Consider the following 24,923-nt stretch of genomic DNA (forward strand, 5'->3'; position numbering starts at 1 on the left):
CCCCCAGTTGAACAATTCTTTGTGTTCAAACTAAGTATATATACTTAGTTTGGTAACAGCGGTGGGACGGGACACAGAGAATTGTTGGCATGTAATCTTTCCCAAGCGCCAGCCAATGATGGCTACCGAAGTATTGCCAAGCTCGGACACATTGGCCACTGATGAATTGCCATGCTTGGTATTGGCAATTTCTGCTACTTGTGGCCGTGTTTCTTTCTACGGGGCGATTGAAAAGCTCAACACAGTCCTCGGAGGTGGAAAGCAAGGAATTGCTTGAAAGCTGTGAAGCCCCCGCAAAGCAGGATCCTGGTGACTAGATGGGACAGATGAAGACTACGACATAATAAAAGGCACTTCAGAAATAAGTGTGGAAAATTGTCCGCGGATTCAATCGGGTTAACGTGGAAGCAGGAAGGCCTAACACCGACAAGCTTGGCCGAGAATTGGCGGTCAATTTTTTTTAAAGATGAACTCAGTGGCACAATTCTAGCAGATAAAAATGCAAGTCCAGGTATGGTTAATTATTGGTTTCAAGGTCGGCAATCAATTGAGTGTTTTTATTAGCTGACGTTTGGAAGGCGACAAAACTGCAATCGGCAAATGCTTCAAAGGCCTTGAGAAGACAGCTTTTAGCTATCGTCAGTGCCGTGACAGGGCCTTTACCTTAACATCTGCAACTTTCATGCACATGTAAGGGTTTTGTACACGTCCGTAATGCTGACAGGGTCGTCTGCCGCAATCTAGGTAACCGATTCAGCCACTTACTGCCCGATTTAGGGTACTTGTCAGGTGCAGAGGCCTATGCGAGTATGAAGCATATAGAATGAATCCCAAACACCAACGTGGTGTGGGGATTGCCGTATTCTCTTCAATTGGTGTAGTACATAGAAGATAAGGTGCTTAGTTACCGAACGGGGTATGTGCCCAGGAACTGTGCAGCCTAAATGTGGATATTACGGGGAAAAAGTGTCATGCACAAGGGAGGGTTATGCTGTTTGATGGGAACACCTGTCATGTTCGAAATGCCCTAAGACGAGTGTTCTGTGCCATACGCGGGAATTCAAATAGTTTCTCTAGTGTAATGTGCGTTCATATCAAATAGCTTCCCTGTAGACTTGGAGCGACACCGACGGAAAATTATTTCCGGCTCTGGGTTAGTGAACTAAGATACAACATGGAGTAACTCTGCTTATGATGAGCTCGTCCACAAGATGCAAATATGGGCTTTTAGAGACCGTGACACCTCTTGGCGGCACGGGATATAATTCGGCAAATTTAGTGGCTGCGGTGTTGGTGCCTGAGAAAATGAGGCGTGTATACTACTGTCTCATGGTTCCTCTGCGCAAGAATGCTTCTACCTACTGCTCGAGGGATAGAATATCATTGTAGCTACACTCGGATAGGGTGGCTAGAATGGGGAGGTGTGAAGAGCATGGAGCCGCCAGTATTGTATGACAAGGCTCCTGTGCGCGTTCCTGCCGCTCGAAGAAAATTCGGCGCTTCCGTCTAGGGTGCCGTCATGCTGTCATTCTCCCTGCCTCGTAGGTCATGGTGGCGCCGTGTTAGATAGTTCGTTTTTGTGTAGTACAGTTCCGTTTGTACCGTGTTTTCCTAATTGATTAAAGTACGTGGTGTGAGCAATTGTTCCTATCACTTGACACGCCCTAGACAATGCCGTCAATGGCGAAGAAGAAAACGCAGAGGTGGTGCTTTGCGCCAGGCTGCCATGGCAGCTACTAGTCGTGCGTACACAAACTCGCTCTTCCGCGCGCCTGCCCGCAAAAGTGAATTCGAGAAGTGGGCACGTGCCATGAAATGGGCCTAACATCCCCTACAAGATAATTCTGCGGTTTGCGAGAGACATTTCGACGCAAGGTAAGTTAGGACGTGTTTAAGATTTTCTGATAAGTTTAGGTATGCTCGCATGAAAGCTGGACGCGTGTTTGCTTCTTAAGTAGTAGAAGCTGCATTGTTAAGACATTGCTTTAAATCTCAGACGTTTTCTTATAATAGAGGCTATGGTTACTTTTTTACTACTTCTGCAGGTTCATCATGAAAAACTTCGTTCACATCGTGGACAGAAAGAAACGGACAGGAAGGTACTCCCAACAAATTAGAGTCAACAGGCTTAAACCCGGTGTTTTGTGAAAAAATGTGATGCTTTACAAACAGTGAGCCATTTCTATAAATTTCTATGAAGCTGACACTGTTTCGAACTCTTAAAAAATTTCTCCACTTTTATGATACGTTGAAATAACTCCTTCCCCATTTAAAGTGCTATTGCAATAGAACTATGTACCCGCTGCGGTGGTTCAGTGGCTAAACTGTCGTGCTCATGAGTACGAGGACGTGGGATCGATTCCCGGCCGCTGTCGCCGCTTTTCGGTTGAAGGCGAAAAGCAAGAACCTCCGTGTGTACGAGATCTCGGCGCACATTTAAGGTCCTCAGGCGGTGAAAATATTCCGGAGTCCTCCACTACGGGCGCGTATCATCGTCTGCGTTGCGTTGACCCGGTGAACCTCCTACAATCAATCAACTAACCAATCGCAAATATGCGACTAATGTGCGGGCGACACATTCAAGGTTGTCCCCACGGCCTAGCTGGCGCGTGGCTGGTTTACAGGGTCTACCTGGAATAAGACCAGTGATGAACTGTGTACGAAACGTCCAGGGTGGCAAGAAAAGAGGCCGTCTTCTATAGAAAGCAGCTATTTTTGCACTATTTTTAGAAAACCGTCTTCAAAGCGCCCATCTTTTCGCGACGCCTGATCGTCTTCTTCCTTGCCTATGGGTATGCTGAGCACGATGCCAGCTTCATCTTTGTCTTCTTCGAATGTTTCAACACACTCTAATAAATTGTGTCAGAATCTGTAACGCTAGAACAAACACTCGTCAGCACTGAAAAAAATGAATCAACGGGGAAAACCTAAGCGCTACGAATCATTTACCATCCGGAGGTATGCAGACGCTGCAACAACAACAACAACGAACATTTATTAAAAGGGATGGCTCAAGGCCACATGGGGGAGAGAAGGGAGGGGAGATGAAGACCTCAATAGTGTCCCAACATTGAGGAGTCCAGAACGAACCGCCAAAGTGCGGATAAAGTCTGTTTGATGCGGCCCTTCGGACGGATCCAGTCCTCGTAAGCGAGTACCCAGGCAGGCCGATGTGTCTCACGTGGCCCTACGAGACCTATGCAGTCCCATACAAGGTGTTGGATGGTTGGCTTCAGTGACTGCCCACATGCGTAGCAGACGTACAAAGGGTCGGATGGTGATGCCACCGCAGATGAAAGGTCTTCGGAAGCTGCTGCCGTGGAATTGCCGCTCCTCATTGTTCTATTCGAGGCGTGCCTCCACCTGGCCACGACGTCATCTGTTAAAGCGTATAAGGAGCGCGCACGGTTCAGGAAGACATGTGCAGCACGGCTAAGCCCAGGAGGCACCGGGTCCGGGTTGATGGGCACTGTTGAAAGGATCTCCTGTCGGCGGCGCTGTTTGCGGCAGCGGCGTTCGCCATCGGGATCAAAGCAGAACTCCTCAGGGAGGGAGCCGTCAAGCTGCGGGCGGAAATTTCGACAAGCCTCGCTCGCCAGCTGATGGGCCCACTCACTACCGAGGGCTCTTGCGTGCCCGGGTGTCAGGCGAACGGTCACAGTAATGCCAGTGCGCAGTCGCAACGTTGCACAGGAACGTTTAATGTTATGAGCGACTGAGTGCCGTCTGGGTGGTCCAATGAGATAACGTAAAGCCTCTGCGCTGTCCGTAAATATGCTGACGTTTCGGTACGTCTGGGGATCAGCTGCCAGTAGGCGTACAGCCAGCTGGACCCCCTCGTCGATGGCACGAAGCTCCAGCGCTGTGGCGGTAGGTGGTATAGTCATCTTGAAGGTGCGGGTTGTGTCTACGGCCGGAACACATGCAACGGCGGCGAGGGACGCCGTTTGTAAATGGCGCCGCCACAAAGCAGCCACGAAGACAGAAAGTGTTGATGAGTCTTCTGTGTTCAAGGGAGGGGCGGTGACCGAAGGAACATGTCTATGCGATTGGTAAGTTCCTTGGTGACGTGGAGTGGGTGCTGGCCGTTGCTCAGTAATGAGCTCATCCTCCCAAGGTGGAATGTGCTTATGTATGGGTGGCACAGACGTGTCGGAATCCTCACCGGCATGGCATAGTAAGCGGCGGCCCTGGTGAGTGAGATTGCGACGGTCTTTCGCCCCCTCTGCCCTGGATTGGATTATGCTTTCAAGAGTGGGAAGACCAGCGTACCGATAGAGCTCCTCAATCCTTGTGTGTCGTGGAAGCCCAGTTATAGCTCGAAGCGCTTCCCGGTAAAGGACTTCTAGCTGGTGGGTCTGGTGTTTTGTGAGGGAATAGCACATGGCGCCATATGTGGCTTTGGACACAAGTACACTTTGCACTAAACGCCGAGCTACGTCCTGCGATGCCCCGCCAAAGGTGTTGGAGATGCGGCGAATGAGGTGCAGGAGGCTACGCCACTGCGGCCGAAGTTGCTTGATCCATTCTGTAGCGCCACCGTTCTGGTGAACGGGCACCCCGAGGACACGCACCCAATCCTGTGGAGCAGGCTGAAGCGAAACGCCGTCAATGGTTAAATGAATCCGGGAGCGTTCTGCAGGTGTGCCCCGTATCGCCAGGAAGTGTGTTTTCGCCAGCGATATTTTCATTCCAGTGGGAGCTGGGAGGGCGCTGAACGTGTCTAGGGCCTTCTGTAATTGACGCATCGCGGCATCGGTTGTGGGGTGATCACTTGCCTCAGTCCAAATTGTGATGTCATCGGCATAGGCCGTGACATGAACACCTTCCACCGCAGACACCCCATGAATCAACTTCCTGAGAGCCAAATTAAAAAGAATAGGGGAGATGATAGCCCCTTGGGGCACCCCGCAGCAGTTGGTGAAGGAAATGGTGTCGTGGCGGCCGGATCGAATCTCGTATGTGCGGTTAGCCAGGAAACTCCGTACAAAATTTCGTAGCCGCTTACCAGGATAAGCATCTACTAGGGCATCGAGTACCGCTGCGTGTGATACGGTGTCGTAAGCCTTTTGCAAATCAATAGCAACCAGAATGTGTGGCCGCTTATACCGGCTTGCTCGCACCAACTTTCGTAGAAGGTAAAGACTGTCGTGGGTGCTTAAATTTGGTCGGAAGCCTGTCTGAGCCGGGTGGAAGTAGTTGTTTTCTTCTTCCAAGTGATGACTTAGTCGAGTCGTGGCCATCCGCTCAATCAACTTACAGGTGGTAGACGTAAGCGAGATTGGACGTAAATTTGCAAGGACTGCAGGATCCTTGCCTGCCTTGGGAATGGGTACCACAACAGCGTGCTTGAGGGCTGGAGGGACGACGCCACTGATCCATATGTCGTTAAGTGCCTGAAGAAGCTCTTCTTTCTGTGCTACTGGCAGATTGCGAAGCATTGACCAAGACACACCGTCTTTTCCTGGTGTGCTAGACACATTGATTTGCTCAAGGGCAACCGTGAGCTCAGCAGATGTAAATGGCATCTCAATCTGTTCGCTGTCGTCCACTGGCTCCAGAGCGTAGATATGAGGTGGCGGTTGAGACGGGGGTTGGGGAAAGAAAATACGTGCCGCCTCTCTTTCGAAGACCTCACGGGATTGCCCAGTTCGAAGTAGCACTGTATCCACTGTACCCTGCAGCTTTGTACGTCCGGCTAGGCTTCGGAAGGTGCTCCACAGTTTCCAGGACCCAGTGTGAGAGGAAAAAGAGTCGCAGTGCTCTTCCCAACGCTTGCGGGCAAGGAGCTTCGCGTATTTTCTGATGTTCGCTGTCTGGTGGCGGAGGCGCACAAGGTCAACATAAGTGCGACCACCGGTCCGATAGCGCTCCTGCAAGTCGTCGCGAACATTCCATAGATTGATCAGGTGTCGATCAGGAGCAGGAGTGTCTTGGTCCACTTCGACGACCGTTGTAGCACCATTTGCAGCGATCAAAATGCCATTTAGCAGAATTGTGAGTGAGTCTAAGTTCGCGTTGCGATGTCTTTCTGTTTCGAAAAATTGAAGCTCCCTGAAACGGGGCCAGTCTACATACCGGACCTTCTTGTTAATTTTCCGCGCGGTGCCGGAAAGCGTGATCCAAATGGGGAAATGGTCACTTCCCCAAGATGAAGAGTCGCATTTCCATAATGACACCGTGGAAGGAGTGGCCCAGGTCAAATCGGGAATGGTGTCCCGCTGGCTCGGCGACTGCCCCAGCCGCGTGGGGCACGACAGATCATTAACAAGGATGAGGTCCGCATCTTCTGCTGATTCCTCGAGGTTGCGGCCGCGGATGTTGGTGACGCGATATCCCCAAGTCGTGCTGAGGGCATTGAAATCACCCCCAATCACAACTTCGTCCCGGGGGTACAGAGCACGCAACTGCCGCATCCAGTCAAAATTTGCACCTGGTAATTGAGGACGCACATAGGTCGATGCCACAAGTAAGGTCCTCCCTCCAAAGGACACGCGGACAGCCACTACTTCCTGAACATCGTTGCACATGCCTGCAGTAGGCACCTGGCAGTGAGGGGTTCCTCTCAGAACGTATAAAGCTGTCTGTTGGATCACTACGCTGGTAGCTTGGTCAGAAATGGAGGCGTAGCGAATGGTGGGTACCTCATAAGAATGGTAGCCTTGTATGCCCGGGCCTTTTCCTTTGCAGACGCTGCAAAACACGACGTTGGCCCTGCCGGCAGCGCCACCGTGTGGTGGGAGCGCGGTTTGGTGCCAGCGTGTGGAGGTCGGTCTCCACACCTCATCATTCTAGCCACCCTAATTCGGATAACGGGATAGGTGGTTGGGCGTGGCAGGCTCTCCAGGGTTTTTGGTAAATGAAATAGGACTTTGGATGCCGATGTGGGCGTGTGACAATGTTTACCATCGTGTGATTTTGTTGTATCTTGTCAGCCATTTCAAGGCGATCTTGTATGTTCCTTCACGGGCCCCTGTGGAAGCCCATTATGGTGCTATGCGTACCTTGTAGTTACACGGACGGCACTTTCATGCTGATCATCGCAACGTCGTCCCTGTAAATGCTTTGGTGTACATTACGAATGATGTGGTTGTGTAAACATGGCTGCGAATTATGGCCGCGTTGCAGAGGAACGGGGATAACACGGACCGTTGGAGAACGCACCAGATACTCAAAGATGCCAGGGGTGCAATTCCAATATGCCAGAGTTTGAGCGTAGCTCCGTGCTGGTTGCTTGTAAATAAATTCACGCTGTTTGCTCAGAAATAAGATGACGTAACCAGCCAAGACAGCACGCGCTGAGGAGGTGCAGCATGGGCGTGCTGCGTTTTTCAGAGCGTTCTTTCGCTCCACTATTGCACCGGTGACTACTGGTGGCAAGCAGTGTTGAAGTACTGGAGTTTCTTACGCTAGCATTTTCTTAAGCCATAGTTTGCTATGGAGTTCAGTTTTGTATTTCGAAAATATTATATGATTCTTGAATTTTTCCGTATTTAGGGAAAGTTTGTGACTCAAGTGTAGTATGTGGCAGTCCCGTTCTCCATCTTCTTTCTCGATGTCTTACTAGGGAAGCAGCAGCTGGATGGTGGATGGAAGACAAACTCTTTGATCTGCTGGCACCTTGAAGATGCGACAAGTCGATATTTGATTAGAAGACATTTATTTGGTCGCTTCAACAATTTACAACCTAGTTACAAAAGTTTTAAAGAGCCTTGTTTCCATAAACGATTTATCGCAGCCCACTAATACAACAGGAATTTCCTTACGTCGAATTTATGATTGGGGGCACACAAAATGTCCAACGTCTATTTCCTTCGACCAATTATCAGGTGCAAATCCGCTTCTTTCAAGGCGATCATTGCGCCTCTTCTGTCTCTAAACCGGGGGGGGGGGCACTTCAGCTGGCATTAGGACCCGCAACAAGGCGGCAGTTTGCCGAGGTGCTGCAGTGAGTGCGCCTCTGGCGGATGCGTCATGTTTTCACTTCGTAAACTGGATTGTCGATGACGCCGGGTCGCTTGTACGGGTGTCTTGAAATGCGGCAATAACGCGAAGTGGTAGCCAATAGGTCACTCTCCTATCACCCGGCCCCCCCGCGTGGTTGAAGAAGGTCCAATCCGGAGGAAATCGTAAGGCATCCTAGTTGATGCGTTTCGATGCCAAAAAGATAGCTGCAATGCTTATCGCTTGTTCACAAACTGTTAGGGTCGCCGGAGTGTGCCATGCCCAAAACGTATTGTAGCGATCACTTTTATCTTCCACCGCTACTGTTGCTCGATGAGTCCTGGCGAATAAGCACTCGAAGGTTTCAGAGGTTCAAAGGTTAACTGGTTTAATGATTGATACTGAGATTTAAAACATAGAGTCAAAACTGTACAACTGTTACATAAAAATAGGAGAAAAGAGGTAATCATGAGTACTTAACGAAACATAGTTGGCGGGCGAAGGGTTCCCGGCGTCTGGTACCGACAACCGGCAGCAAGTGGCTCCCCTGGTGCAGCCGCTCTCAACAGCCGGTGCAGCCGCGTTATATTCGCGTCAAGCGGTCCGCTGGGAGACTTTTTGGGGGAAAAAGTGCATTCTTGAGTGCGAGGACTGAGGGGAATAAGACACTCCCGCAGCCAAACCGCGAGGCGCTTGTTAGTTGCAATCAGCTACATTTTCAAAAGGAAAAATGAACCAATCACTGAAGACGCAAAGGTCAGACTCGAAGGCGCCCATTTCCAGCTAAAAAGTACTGTTGAGCACAAAGTAGTGCATACAAACTCCAAAGAGGAAAAGACAGGCGGTCATTTGAAACAGACCGATGGTTCGAAGAACAGAGCGACCTGCGCAGATGCCACGGGGGGGGGGAGGAGAGGGGGGTCGGAGACGCTACTGCGGTTCGGTAACCTAAGCTGGGTCGCCGGCCCTTGCAACAGCCGCGCCTTCTGGTCGGCCGATGAGCAAACACACATGCCGGAGCCGTTTCTCAGAAAAAAGGGAGGCCAGAGCATCGCCGCGTCTGAACCGTTTTCACACAAAACGCTTGGAATTAATGGTCTTGACGCCGTGCACAGGGCTCAATACAACCAGACAACCTCAACAGACCTCGGTTTCGCGAGAGTATGGTCCGTGTATACATGCGTGACGTAAAGAGGTCCAACAAAATTGGTCGATTTTAAAGAGTAAAGTGTATTTTGAATGTACTGGTAAGAATATTGACGTAGAGAAATTGATACACGCACCGCAATCACAATAAAGCAACATGTTTTAAACTGGAGTTTCTATGATTCACGTGGCTTGACTATCGATGTATTGATTCCAATTAAGTGAGATACTGCATGCGAGTAAGTAAACGTTGTACCAGAACCTTGGCCCCAGATGTACGGCTGAAGTTATAAACAAAACAATACTTTGCAAAACAAACTTAAGAAAAAATTACAACTTCTGTTTATAAGGACTGTGCATTTGTTCAGAAAAGCCTCGGGTACACTGGGATGTTGCATAGTTTTTTTTTTCTGGAAAGCTGAAAAGGTGCTGCCCCACACATGGAGCCAGCGGAGCAGTCAAGGCAGCTCCATCGTAGCGTCGAGCGCCCCTTTACCGCCGCATCGCGAGCCCAGCCATGGCAACGACGTGAAAATGGACACATCTCAACCGCAAGTGAGTAATCTGACTCCACCGTCAAGCGCGGTTGAGAGGCCGCCTGAGTCTACAGACCCGCAACAAAATGCAGCGCAGAACGAGTCAAAATGATCCCGCCGGTTGGGTATGTAAACAAAAGCTTCGGTGGCAAGAAACACGCCATGGATTGCCGTGTGCTTTGACGTGTTTCTTGCCGCATGGCGTGTTTCCGTGCCGTGTTTCTTGCTGCTTAGATTAGGCTTCTCTTTTTCGTTGGTACGTCTGCACAACCTACCTAGCATGTGTGGTGCGGAAACCACAATGGTTTACTGAAGGTGGCATGCCGGGTTCCCTGGTTCGTTACTGTCGGCTGGGTCGGAGGCGTTGCTTCAAAAACTAAAGCGTAACTGTTTGAAACCTCAGGTCACACCCGAAAAGAAAACGACGCCTGAGGTGGTACGTGAGCAGCTCGTAACCTTACGCGGGACGCAAAGAAGTATCGGGTGCCCATTCTGTTTTCCGCACCACACAAGCTAAGGGGGTTGTGCAGCCGTATCAGCAAAAAAGAAAAGCCTAACTCTTGCGGGAGGAACCGTATGCCATTAATTTCGTGGGAGGCAAAGTTGGCACTGTTCGCGAGATACCGCTCACATGTCAGAAGGTGTATATTTGGCAAAGTGGTCGTTGCATGAATGACCGGCTCAGAGGACGCGATTTATCAATCAAGAAAGGCACTAGATCACACTTGCCCATTAATTGCCGCGATTATGGTTGTACGCCGCACCTCAAAGAAACTATTATCGGTCACAGAGTGACCGTAGCCGTGACACTGTGGCGCGTGATCTTTCAGAAGCGTACATTGAAAAAATCACGATGCGTGCATCAGTCAGCCGTCATTATCACAGGAGCACCGACTGTGGCAAGTTGGTATTGGGACCGGTAAGCTGCACGGTTGGCGCCACTACTCAGCGCTTCCTTCGTTAGTGGAATGAGCCGGTGCATTTGACTACGCGGCCTTCCGTTGTTTTTTCTGTGTTTGCTTTGGTGCTTTGAATGTTTTGGTGGTGTTGTAAGCGGATATTTCCGGTTAAACGAAGTCAAACGAGATGTTTTGAGTTATTAGATGCAATAACAGCTACGTAAACTTGTCGGGCGCTTTTAAATTTGGGCGTGGCCGGGCTACAATGACAAGAGTGCTTTTTGCGGCGCTCTGGGCCTGGCTCCGCGCGAACTGAGTAGAATAAAACTATAATGTCAGTATTCCCTTCTACAGCTTTAAAATATCTTCACTGATTTCAATGACTATGGTTTCCACGCTGGGCTCAACAATGGGGTATCTCGATATTTGTGCTTTGAAGAGAAAGACCCTTAGTTACGAGATCTATTACCGTGTATCCTGGGAAACGCAGCGGCAGTTTACACTTTCTATAACCGTGAGCTTTGTGCCTTCGATTTTGGTGAGTGCCACCATTCAGGTAGCCATAGGGGTTTCGGGGGTTCAAACCCTCTCCTAAATTTTTTCTAGGCAGCGTGTCAGGGAGACTAACTGCTCCTTTCGGTAAAGCTCAGCCACTCCCATAACTCACAGCGCCATCCAAAAAAAGACGCCTACGGCCCTGAGTGACAGCATAGGAGCCGGAGAGCCGAAGCAGAACTCCGACGTTTGTTTGTAGTTATCATTTTATCAAGACCAAAAGTTATTCAACCACATAAGAGCACAAGCTACAAACTATCACCCCTCCTTCCCATTTTACCACATGGGTGGAATAAGCTGGCATCGACAGTTAAAAAATGTGGCAGTGTAAATGTCAGCGTGCGGTTTTTAATGCTTAAGTATTATTTGCCTAGTACCTACCAAAAATCGTGTAATGCCTCGTGAAGAAACAAAAAACGCGCGAATAGTCTCCTACTACTAGCGCAGAACGCCGTACTAGCACAGACGCATTTCCGGCAAGCTGGAAGCAGTTAGGATTTGGAGAGGCGTGCATGGAAGTGCAAATTCTTATAAAGCAATGCCTTTCTGCTACAAGCAATAGCGTTCTACTATAATGTGGTATTTATTTCAAAAAAGAGTGAGGGTCCCGGCGACCCCGCACGGGGCACCTTGAGCAATCTTGATACCGTTATTGGCGATACCGCGGACCCCCAGCACCCAAACACAAGCTCGAATCAATCCTGGGGATGTGTTGTATGGTGAAGGGTAGAAACCACAAACGGTGGCCCTCGGAGCCCAGGTCGAGTTCCGGTGGATGGGTCCCTGTTTGGTTACCAGGCAAGAAGTTCCAGGACCTCTCTTGGTATCAGGGTAACCCAAGTGAAGAAAGTACCCCCGTCCCCAGCTTCTATACTATGATATATGGTATTTTCTAACCTCCCCACCAAACGTGATAGGTCCATTAAAAGGGGTCGCACCGAAGTTTCTTTTCCTCCTTTGCACACAATCTCACTCCCAAAGCCCGGTTTTCTCGTGCTTTCTCATCATGGAATCTCTTTATAAGACAAAGCTAATCACTTCCCAATCCGTGTTTTTAATCTTCAAGTATCTTGAAAGCCTTGTAATACAAGGCTAAGAAACTGAAAATGGGATAACTACTAATTGAGGTAGACAACAAACAGCAGTGCGCTAACCTCCTCGCACAAACGCGCATGGTCGATGTTGACATCAAGATCACGCCCACACGCAGCCTTAATAGCTGCCAGGGCGTGATCTCTGATCGGGATCTTATAAGTTAAACTGAAGCCGATCTGCGCATGGCCTTAGTGATCAGGGCGCGACAGCCGTGAGGCGAATAACTATGCAGTGAAATGACCAGATAATACCAACCAAACACATAAACTTAAAGTATGACCACTCAACACTTCCTGAGTAGCTCAACGCAGCCTTCATGAGATGCGCGGTCTGACCCTACGTGCAGAACCACCACCTCTGCTTCAAGTGTAAGCGGTTTGGGCACGGCACTACCTCTTGTCGTGGTAAACGGACGTGCGCACAATGTGCAGAGCAAGATCATCCACCTGGCAATTACGAATCCGAGAACTTCACTTGCTCAAACTGACAGGCACCGCACGCTGCCTATTCGAGAAGCTTTGAAAAGTTTAAACAAAAGAAAGAGATCATTGCTTTGAAAGTCAACGAGAACATCACTTTCCCAGAGGCCCGAAATACGTTCGCCTTGTAGCAGCTCAGCCAGGGCAGCCGAGCTCGCGCCACCGGAGCAGTGCATTGCGTCACCTCAGAGCCACGAGGCACGAGTCACGCGGCCGGCAGTTGGGATCGAGACACCGAGCCGACAGCACTGTCCTCGCACTCTGCCACGCAGGACCACCACCAGTGCCATGGCTCGCCCGTCTCCGCCGCTGTTCGCCTTCTGCTGACCTCTCGGTCCTCCGCAATAAATGAAGGCGGGACCTCATCTCACGCCCCCTTCATATATGGTGACCCGAAAAACGAGCCCGCACCGGCGTTGATGATGTTCACGGCAACGGTCTCAGCGGCATCACCAACGCTACGTCAGCGTTGCGATCGCACTCTAGGACACATCCGCCGTGGCTTTACCGCACCGGTCTATTTCCCAAGCTCATCCGTCCAGCAACCCAACCTCACGCTACTGGGACTACACGAGTTTTACGAGAAGGACTCTCGTGTTTGTTCGCGCTGCTTCAGAGCAATTTTTTCATCCGAGGCATCCACGAGCAGGCGCAGCGCTACAACATGGCCAGCAAGGCTGTCCCACAGCACATCGTGGCACAACTTAGGCTGCCGCTGCAAAGCCACGATGTGTACAACGACTTCAAAAAGGCAGTCCTTGCTCATTTCGGCTGGACCAGCCCTTTTTATCGTCAGCAAACTTCTCCTGCCGCAACAGCCCCAGGACTATCAACTGCCACTGCGTTGACGCCACGTTCAGTTCCGTCCTCCGCATCGCAAGAACACCCTGCGGCATAACCTGACGCCGATACGCACCTAACTGTCATCCACACCACGGAACCGTCGATACCACCACAAAGCTCATCAGAGAAGTTATCAGATCCAAACCCTACCTGCAACTACAGCCGTTTTACACCAAAGATGTCGAGGTATGGCTCGCTCAGGCCGAGACGTTTTTCGCTGGCAACGGCATTACCAATGATATTCCGAAGTGCAAAGCTGTGATTCGAGCCCTGCCAACCGACCACCTGTCCGACATTCGCGAAAAACGTCTCTCTGCTGCGTCGGTTCAGTACTTCCTGAAGAAGCAAGTGATCCTCTCGCCCACCAGCATTCGTCAGCATGACTTAGCACCAGGGCCGGTGATCTCTTCGCCGCCTAGCATCCCAGCAGCCCTGGCTGCCCGTAGCGATGTTCCTGGATCATCGGGTTCTCCATCTTGTATCGACCTCGTCATACGAGTGGGTCCAACAAGCATGCCCAAGTGCGTACCGTCGCCATCGTCGAATACAACCGGGAGTGAGTTTATTGCAACTGAGACCCCACCTCACGTGGAACCAACCCATCCATGGACAGTACCCGTCCAATTACAGGTGCCTAACAACATGCCCAGTGCGCCCCGCACTCATGACAGTGTGCCATCGCCAATGTCGGACGCGTCGTCATCAGCTCTGTGCTCCGCATCGCCTGCTGATAGCATGATCAGAGTGCCAACTGGGAACCACGCCCGGGAAGCGGACCAGTGTGTCTGCGCTGATGCACCAGAGCGTGTGACGTCCTCCACCCAAGAGAGAGGCCTTTTATGTTCTGCCATTTCAAATGCGAGTGATCGCAAATCACCTCAACGAACAAGCAGCCTGTCGCCAGTTCCACCTCAGCAGTCAGAGACAGCTGGTGGGGCAGACCTTCTGGAAGGCAAGCCCTATGCCCAGAAATCGGACGCGACTATCGTACCTGAAAGAACGATGGCCAGGATGGCGAACCAGCCGCCAATCGGTCACCGTGAACAACGACCGCCGGCAAGAGGCTACAATCAGCAGTGTCAGCACAAACGCCGGACCAAACGGTACCTCCTAGGACACGGCGGTCAAACAAAGGCCCTCCATTCCTAACGTCCTAAACTCGCAGCTCGACTGAAAGTTTCCTGAGGTTCCCCGCGGAGTGTTCTCAGATCAGAAGCCTCCTACCTTTGGTGCAGCCACCGCTCTGCCACCAAGCAGCCTCGTTTTCTCCCCCTAGAACCGCCAGAGCTTCTGTGCGAGATCTCGCCAAATCAGAAGACTACTTTCTCTCTGTCCTCGACTCGCGCTGCGCCGTCTCACTCGTCAACCGCTGAGCACCCTGGGACGACCACATGAAATAACGAAAAACCACTGGAAAGCTTCCACGGCCTCCCCAGGACTGGACACAACTTGTATATAGTGTACACCTTGCCGTTCCCCTCCCTATGGGACTGCGACTGGAATGAACTTGTATATAGTGTAAAGTGTACATGGGACATTTTTGTTCTCATTCTTTTGGTAATTTCTTGTTCGTTCTCTCGCGTCTCGATACCGCGAGCCAACTACAGGGGGAGTAGTTGTAGCAGCTCAGCCATGGCAGCCGAGCTCGCACCACCGGAGCAGTGCATCGTGTTACCTCAGAGCCACGAGGCACGAGTCACGCGGCCGGCAGTTGTAATCGAGACACCAAGCCGACAGCACTGCGCTCGCAGTCTCCCAAGCAGGACGAGCACTGCCTCCTTGGCTCGCCCGTTTCAGCCGCTGTTCGCCTTCCGCTAACCTCTCGGTCCTCCGCAATAGCCTCTTTCCCCATGGGGAGGTAGGCCGACACAGCTCGCCGGGGGGCAGAGTGGCGTCTGGTTTCGGCGGGGACCCAGTACAGAGAGTCGGACTTGGTCCCGCACCCCCCCTGGATTGCCTCGGGCAGCCCAACCCGCCTCCGCATCGGTCGCTGAGCCAGCAGCGGCTGGGGTGGCAACAGGCACCGTGGGGACCGATGCCCCTCCCGCCCCTGCTTCCCACCCTCCCTCCTTCCACTGGAGCATGCGGAGAAGATGGACAACGGGGGTGCCGCAGTGGCTGCCATCTCTGCCGCACCGCCCCTGCCGCCTGTGATGCTCCCAAAGCCTTCGGCGGTTGCGGCTCAGAAAACCAAAGGCACCAATCGGGTGCCACATCAAAAAGGGCCTGGTCCATCATACACACCTAGGACATCCGAGGATGACATGGACGTGGGACCGCTCCTGTTTCGTCGCTGTGGAAAGAGCGGTTCCCCGCATCCAAAATTGCAGAGAGGCCGAAAAACCCTCTGCGAGAGTCCAAGCCCAGAAAGACGATACATAAATAACACATTCCAGTACCCCGAACACATCATATGGGAAGAGAAAACAGAATCCAATAAAACTGCAGAGGCCTTCTTAAAAATCGTGACGATGTATATGAAATACTGTATGCTAATCAGCAAACTTTATTGTGTGTTCAGGAACTACACAAGAATTCCAAGCCCCAAAATTTCTTGAATAGATACATGGTATTCAGATCATTCCACACAATATTATTGAATACGTTGGTAACGGCATGCTTCATATACATTCCTCCAGATTTTGCACTTTCGAGCTCCGATATCGAGGCGCTGGTTGACCAGCTGCCCGAACCATACATCATCACACCTTAATTCACACAATTCTTTTCGGGGCTTTTCTCGCAGGGGTGCATGAGGTCGCCTGACAGAGAACCTTTTAACATCCTCTTGAGCATGCCTTTTCAACAATAAACCGCGTACATACTACAGTATCGGACACAACAAACACTTCTTTCTTGACTTGGTATTCGCCCCGGAGTTTGCTTTTCTTGTCTCGAGTGGGGTGTGGGCACTGACCCACACGGGAGTGGGTCAGTGCCCACATCTTACTAATGTATTTAGGTAAAGGCCCATGTAGGCCATCTTCCCACAGTGGGTTCAATGAAGCACCAGCGAACTCCAATACATTTACAGAGACATCCAAACTGAACTACATAACCATGTAGCGGCCACTATCATCCCCATGGACCGCTGTGCCAGCGTCACCAACGCGTGGCCTCGACCGCAACGAGGAGCCACGTGCCAGAGAACACCCAGGGTGCTTCACTGCTCGCCCGCATTCGACGGGCCAACCCCCGGCTCGCCGACTCCTGCTGCTTTCGAAACTTATCTCCAAAAAATGTAGGGTGAGCCGCACGACCACATCGGCGCCCACATTAATTAATGACCCGGACGTTGGCAATACGGAGCCCCTTTACGCTTGCCCGGTGCTGCAGTACCCGGCCTTTGAGTGACGCTACCCAAGAGCCTGGTTACTCTTCATGGAAGCGCACTTCTTCATCCGCCGCATCGACTCACAGAACGAGCGCTACCACATCACCACCATCCTGCTTCCGGACGCCCTACGCTGTGAGCCGCTGAGACACGGTGAGCGGCCCTACCACACGCTACAGGCCTACGTGATGGCGCACCTCGGCTCGAGTCTTTCCTGCCACAAGGACGCTGCATCGCCCCCTCCTGAAGGTTGCCTCGCACGACGTCCCATACGATGTAATGGGAACCGTGCTTACCTGCTTGCAGGCTTACTGGCGCGCTAAAGGCGATTCTCCGACCCAAGAGCAAAGAGACGTTCTACCACCACCCGGCTTCTCTGAACGTTGATTTATTTTCAGCAACTCAAATCTGGCTGCGGCCACGCACTCAACTCCTGGTGATTCCGCCAAGCCACTCAATACAACGGCGTTGCCACCTCGCCCACCCTTCTACCCCAAGAACCCCGGAGTGAGGCTTATGCAGATAGAATGCTTTGTTTATCTGTACCACGTCACAGCTCAGGAGGACCGTCACGCACTGATGTACGAGCTCCTTCCATCAAGCTTAGCCTCCACATTGCCGAAACCTGGAGTCCAGCCCTACGACAAGCTCAGGGTCGTCCTGCTGACAAGCTACGGTCGGTACCTCAAACCCACGCCAGCCGGCTGGCCTTGCACCACCACGGTCGGGGACCTTGTTCCTAGCAGCAGCATGCTGGCGTCAGCGGTACCACCCCGCAACAACACTACTACTATGACCACGCTATGCCCAGCGGACGGCAGCCAAGAGGCATCGACAATGAAGGACTGCACCTCACACCCTAGCAGTCCGTCGCTTAATGTATCTTCGCTGCCTGCCCGCAGCACTCAAGCCCCGGGCTGGCTCCTGAGGAAACCGTTTTTACCAGCATTCATGCAAGCTGCTTCTGAGAACCCAGGTGCACTTTCGGCATACAAGACGCCGTGTTTACCCACACGCCTGCATACTTCTGTCGAAGACGCTGTTTCGCCACGCATTTAAACCATTTGTGCTCTTGCTTACGCGTCCATTAAGTTTCTCCTGCCGTCACCGCAAATCCCGCCCAAGACGCACACTATTGTACTCGTTACCAACGGCGATGAAAACCTGTCCTCCTACGAGCTGCTCCCGCAGCCATGCACGACCAATGGTTACCACAACGCTGACATCAAGGAAGGCGTTGCGGTCATTGCTCAAACAGCAGTCTCATACGCCATCAAGCTTAAACGTAACCACCGACGTCGCAAGCACCGACAATTAGGACCATCTTCTGCGAGGGCAAAATCCCAAGTTAGCCGCTTGCTCTGGCTACATTGACGCCCATACTGCCTGCGCTGGAACCTTCGTCGGTCTTGTCCGTATCGTCGACTGCTTGCGGTGACTCTTGCACCATGAAAGTGCCGCGGGCCTCACCGGCGACACCTTCAGTTTCCAAGTCAAGCGTCCGCCTTGATTATGTACCCGAATCTACTCTCTTCACCTCTAATTCAACGTTGCAGTCGTGCTGCTTTTACCCCGGAGCACTGGCAGTATGGAATGCTGCGTTTAAAACGCCCGCCTTTCCAGAACCGTTCCGTCATCGGCATAGCTGTGAATGACTGCCGTAGCGTCAAAGTGCACCCGACGACCCGTGCTCAAGCTCGTCCGTTACTCCGCGCTCAGGCCAGGCCACCAGAGGCTGCAATGCCCCACAGACGTTCTAATGACGACAACCTGTACTGTTACGGGAATCTCTTAGGGAACTGAGCATGACCACTTGAATATACCTGACACCTTTGACTTGGACTGATTAAGGACCTTGACTGTGCACTCTTTACATTGCTTTTCTGGCTAGCTAATGTTGTTTTTGTTTTCATCTTACCGCACTCCGCGCTAGGACGGAGCCCTGTAGCGGCCACTATCATCACCATGGACCGCTGTGCGAGCGCCACCAGCGCGTGGCCTCGACACGCACGACGAGCCACGCGCCAGAGAACACCCAGGCTGCTGAGCTGCTCAGCCACATTCAACGGGTGCCCCCGGCTTGTGGACTCCTGCTTCTGTCGAAAGTGATGTACAATTAATTGTAGGGTGAGCCGCACGACCACATCCGCGGCCACAACCATAACACACCTACACGTAGATGAAGCCGCAAATTCCTCACGGCGCACATCATCAACGCCACCGCAAAGTCAGAGGAGCCCTTGGTGGAATGGGGAATGTAGGTGGGTGGAAGAGGGCCAGAACAAGGCGTGGGGTATTCTTCGTCGGTACCCCAGGTCGGGTAACCGCCTCTTGTTCAAACGGGCCAAGGCATTAGGAAAACATGTGCGCCGTGAGGTAAAACGAGAGAGTTGGCACACCCTCTTGACATGCAATAATTACTACACTGACACGTACAAAGTATGGACACATATACGTAAGCTCAAAGCACAACAGAGGGACAGCCTGCGCCTGGTTAGCACAACCGGGGACATACTCGAAGACAGAGTGACAGACTTGCACAACACTTCCAACACGTATCCAATTCAGCACACTACACAAACAGTTCCATTAAAGACCAAATGTCTTGCGAAAAGAAGTATCTGCGTGATAGCGACAAGTCACACACTTCATACAATTTTCTTTGTTCAATTCACGAGCTAAAGTCTTCTCTGACCACATTTAAACCTTCAGCTTCCGGTTCAGATAAGATTACATACACCATGATAGAACACCTACACCCAGACACTCTTGAAACACTTCTACACCCATACAAGAAAATGTGGCGTTCGGGGCACATTCCACGCTCTTGGAGGGAGGCCATAGTAGAGACTTTCCTGAAGGAAGGTAAGGACCCTTCTACTTTGGCCAGCTATAGGCCCATTGCGCTTACCAGCTGCCTGTGTAAGCTTCTCGAGATGATGAACCGGAGGCTCGTGTACTTGTTTAAGTACAATTGTCTTCACGAGAGCTACCAGGCAGGCTTCCGGGCAGGACGATCCACAAATGATAAACTAGTTGCATTAAAATCATACATCCTGGACGCCTTTATAGAGAAACCGTATTATACGACCGTATTTTTTGACATCGAAAAAGGCTATCATACGGGATGACGTTACGGCAGTCTTGCTGACTTAAAATCTTATGGCTTAACAGGTAACATGTCACCCTTGATATTTACTTCACCAAATGAACATTTCATGTCAGATTTGGGTCGGCACTGTCAAGCGTTCACGTTAAAGAAAATGACGTGCCTCAGGGCGGAGGCATTAGCTGCTCGTTCTTCATTGTGAACACGAACTCGCTTCGGAAAGAATTGCCTTCATCGATCTCCTGCTTAGTGTATGTGAATAATGTAGAAATATCTTTTAAATCCTGTAACATATCTATATGTGAATATCAGGTCCAGTTTATGGTAAACAAACTTTATAGCTGGGTAGACCAAAATGGTTTTATTCTTAATTCCGCGAGAATTACCTGAGTCGTATTTTCAAAGAGACGCGGAGTAAGACCAGATCCTGCAATAACACTCAATGGTGACCAAATTTCTGTTAAAAAAGAACAAAATTTATTGGTGTGGTGATGGACGAAAAAGTGAAATTCATCTGCCATGTCCAACAGCTCAAGCGAAAAGGTCTAAATTTAAACAATGAATATTCTGAAAGTCATATCTCACCAATCATACGATTCCGACAAACAACTCCTGCTGCGCCTCTATACCACCCCAATAGGGTCTCGCTTGGATTACGGAAGTGTTGTGTATGGGATGAGCATTTTCTAGTGCTGCAGTTGGCGCTTTGCCTCTCGTGTGGCGCTTTCCGTACAGGCCCTGTCCAAAGCCTGTATATGGAATGCGCCAAATGGTGCCTACAGCACCAGCGAACTTATGTTGATCTTTTATATGTTTCTAAAATCTCATCAATTAATAGCCATCCTTTTAAACCGCTTTTTATGGATACTCCACAACAAAGCTCTTTTTAAATAGCCCGTGTATTTCTGTTCTCTTCTCATAAAGAGTGAGAGAGCTTGCGGCTTTTCTTAACGACTCCGTTTTAAAGACCTTCAAATCTTCATGCATTGATTTTATATCGCCAAGGAAGCTTCGCGCTGTGTCGTGTGACTTCCTTTTCATTCAACTCGACAAAAATGGGGTACCAGAAGTGCGATTCTGCAGCACTTTATGTCACTGCAGGTGAAATACCAGTGTACAGAAGTTTATAGCGACGCCTCCGAAAGTGCTTCCGCCGTGTCATGTGCTGCGGACGGACCAATTTCAAGGTTTCTGAATTCATGAATGTAACTTGTAGCATCTTCACAGCAGAGGCTTGTGGAATCTTTCTTTCTCTGAATCACATTCTGAAATGTCACATCCCCAAATCCGCCATTTACACTGATTCACTAAGCATTGTCCTTCCATCATCCTTCAAAAAATCCAGAAATTACGTCGTAAATCTTGTTCTTAGTACAGTTATGTCGGCATGTGGCGGAAACCTTGAGGTGACTGTTTCTTGGGTCTCAGGCCACTCAGGGATCGCTTGAAATGAGGCGGCAGATGAAATGGGTGCTGCAGCAGTCAGACACACGGTGCCCATCACAACGGTTTCCTAAATTGACCTGAAACAACATATAAATAACAACTACGTAAAACTAGGCAAAAACATTGGAGTGAACAGACAGACAACTCCACATTGCAAAACCACAGTTGGGACGATACACAACCGAGTCATACACGAGACACGCGGAAGTTGCCTCGGCAAGGTTGCAGATAGGCCACACACATTTAACACACTTCCACCTGCTCACTGGAACCCCATGACCCATGTGCAGCAATTGTGGAGAGAGCCTATCCGTAATTCATATACTCATTCAATGCAAGGCACTTGACATAACACAACGCAAACACTTACAACAACTAAACACGCGACATATTCGACAACACCCATCATACAACTTAGAAGTCGAGACAATCTTTTCAGTCAAACGTGTTTTTGAGATTCCTACCGACGGAACATTTTGGCATCTCATCAGCAGTTATTTCAGCTTGAACAAGTTTTATTTTGTGTTCATGGTCCTTGTAAGGTTGGCCAGAAAATGTGCAGTTTGGAAGTTATAGGTAAGCCGGGGTGAAACATGGAATGTACGGCTAAGGTGCATGTTTTATCATAATTTTATTATTCGAGGTAACTGGACATATATACGCAAGATGATTACATTGTAAATTGGAATAAGTCACGCAAGGTATGTATTTTATACTTTTAAGCCGCAGGTAAAGCACTTGTGCTGGTATTATGAATTGTATTCCAGTGGAGCCTCCAGTCGAGAAGGCTTAGAAAGCGATTTTTGCGTGTAAAAAGCATGACGGTATCCTCCAGTCAGGCGGCGTGGAGGTAACAGATGTAGTGGTGGATATACTAAGAATACTACCATACGTGGGACTGACTAAGGACTACAGGCACGTTTCCGTTCGAGGTTGCGGGGGTTTGTATGTTAGGACATCAACTAAGGTGCTGGCGTCTTTACTGCTCATCAGCACCGTACGAAGGTGTGCAGCCCACTTCATACCAACTTCGAAGCAAAATCTACTCGGTTTGGACTGGACTTCACTATGCGGGGTTAAAGTTGCAGATAACATTTTGAATTTTCATCACCACAGTCGCCCTGCAGAGCTAAAGATGTGATGGGTATGGAAATGCAAAGAAAGACAGGCAAAGTATACTTGAGACACATTTAGATGTGCGTGATGAGTAGACCATAATAAGGAATTGTTCGTAATGCAGTAAGAAAGCCCGTTTAAAAACACTAAAATTACGTGCCAGATATTGCAGGCGGAGTATTGGTGAGTTTTTGATATAGGATTTTTCAGCTTTAGCCTGCACGATTGAATTTATAATTCCGAACTTAGGGGAAAGCACGTTTCAGCTTGCGATATTTCTCGCTTCCTGAATGTCCCTACTTAACTGCTAGCAAAAATCACTGGAAAGGGAATTGCTGTGTTAACTAAAATGTCCTAATTGCGGCACGTTGAACGTCTTTTTAGGTGCACATTCTGAGCTGTATTCGGGAAGGCTGCGTCCCAGTGGCATTAACTCACGACAGCGGAGACAAGGGTTTCTTGCCGGAGTGTAAGCTAAAGCCCTCCTCAAACAACTTCAGGTGCTGCAGATGAATATTGCACCCTCCTGCTGCCCCGTTCCGAAGTGTGCAATCCTGCGAACAGCGCGGCACTGTTGAGATTCGTCAAAGCTGCAAAGCAAACGCATGCCATCGTAGCGACGCAAATGAGCGGTGGTCGCTGCGAGCCCACGTCTCCCCAAAAATTTTCGGGTTCTAAGAGGAAGGGTGGCAAATGAGGTCTGTTTTTTCTTACTGCAAAGTAATGTACAACGAGAACTTTTTCTCTCACAATGTAATTAGGCAACGTGACCTCAACAGCTGGTTTCGCTACAATGGACAGATTATAGAATGCCCATGAAGAAAAACAATTACGAGAAGAAGAGTGTTTCGCGCTCGCTGGAAGAGCTAAGCAGAAGTCGCTCGTACAAAAGTAATCATTGCGAGCGTGCGACCTACTCTCGCTCATATCGTCGCTTCCCACCGCAGTGTTAAAAATATCGTGAAAATAAGAAGTTAAAAGAAATTTGTTTTATAAATGTTGTGCCAAACACGGCTCAATGAATGACGCAGATGACTCGATTCGATGTCGCCTACGCAGGAAAGCAGGCTACGGTGGTGGGTGCCATGCAAGGGCGTCCACAGAAATTTTTTGCAAGGGGGTCGGGGCATCCAAAAGCGGGGGGAGAGGTACGGTTGGATAGCACCAAGAAGGCGTTATTTGTGTTTACAAAAAATTACAAACAGCGAATTAGAACAGGACTTGGAGAATATACATTGAATTTTATTACTGAAATGCGAAAAAGAGATCATGAAGAAAACGCGAAAAGTTACCGTCACTTCGTAAACAAGAGTGGACAGCCTTGCTGCGTGAGGATTCTCGACTCACCCCAACTGAACACCAGCACACAGCAAAATACGTTCACATACATACAACTGCACTCCGTCAATCTTCCTCGAATAGCAGTGGCAGACACATCGGGTTTTTCTGGGAAAATTGCGATATGACATGTGGGACAAACTTTGTTGAAATGGCTCACACATTAAAGATACTACTGCCCTCGCTTACTTTCAATGCAGTACAGGCGTATAAGCATTTTCAGCGGCTGATTTATAGGTTTTGTTTCGGGGCTTGGGTGTTGCCGATAGTTCCAGTGGTCCGAAACCTGCGCAAATTGCTCCAATCTGCGCCAACTGGACATTACTGCTCCATACTTCTCCAAAGGGGTCTTTGTGGCCGAATTGTCGCCATTGCTACGCCACAATGTGGTTTTGAAACCGAAACTAATGTTTAGGCGAACAGCGCGATTCGTGAGTGGTAGAACGTCATGGCCGCCATCTTTTACTCTGCGCTGCTGTATTTTTTATGGCGGCACTGTGATGGCGCCGTAACGTGAGCAGCGTAAGCTACAAGCAACTCCTGGTGTGTTCCCCGCGGCCGTTTGTTATGGTGGCCGCATTCACTGACCACTGCCGATGCGTCATGGCGCTCCCGAAAGGTAAGTGAGGTCTATTTGTTTAGCGTGCTTACAATTTATGGGTTGCACTGCAAGACTACCTTAAAGAAAATTTTCAGTTGGGCTTTGTATCGGGCTTTGAAAACGCGCACACTGTCATTTTGATTAGAGGACGATTGTTTGTGCTTTTTGTCAGCTATGTTGTTGGCCGCATCAACATTGGGTTAACCTTGTGATGAACAAATTCATACTGCCGAGCTTTTTATGTAGTGTTAGGAGGCTTGACTATTGTTACGTACGAGGCCGCACTCGGCTTTGCAAGTGCCAGCGTCTTGTAGCATGGTGTAGGGCCAGTGGTAGGCACCATTGCGTGTTCTTGAAGCATCGTATTGTTGTATAGTCAGTGCAAAAACTACGTTGCTACAAGAACCGATTCAATCGTTAGAAACGCCGGAGACCACCTTCAGCATGGCCATGCGGGCTAGTTTCGTAGAACGCTTCAGTGC

At 50.1% G+C, this 24,923-nt stretch overlaps 1 pseudogene; it reads left to right on the forward strand.

Moving 5' to 3' along the window:
- The window catches only part of LOC144165721 (uncharacterized), a 72,659-nt pseudogene extending 55,808 nt beyond the window's left edge, over nt 1-16,851 (forward strand).
- The last annotated feature ends 8,072 nt before the right edge of the window (nt 16,852-24,923 follow it).

Source organism: Haemaphysalis longicornis, unplaced genomic scaffold, assembly GCF_048455015.1.
Source record: "Haemaphysalis longicornis isolate Haplotype H1 unplaced genomic scaffold, Haemaphysalis longicornis Haplotype H1 scaffold_15, whole genome shotgun sequence".
Taxonomy (NCBI): domain Eukaryota; kingdom Metazoa; phylum Arthropoda; class Arachnida; order Ixodida; family Ixodidae; genus Haemaphysalis; species Haemaphysalis longicornis.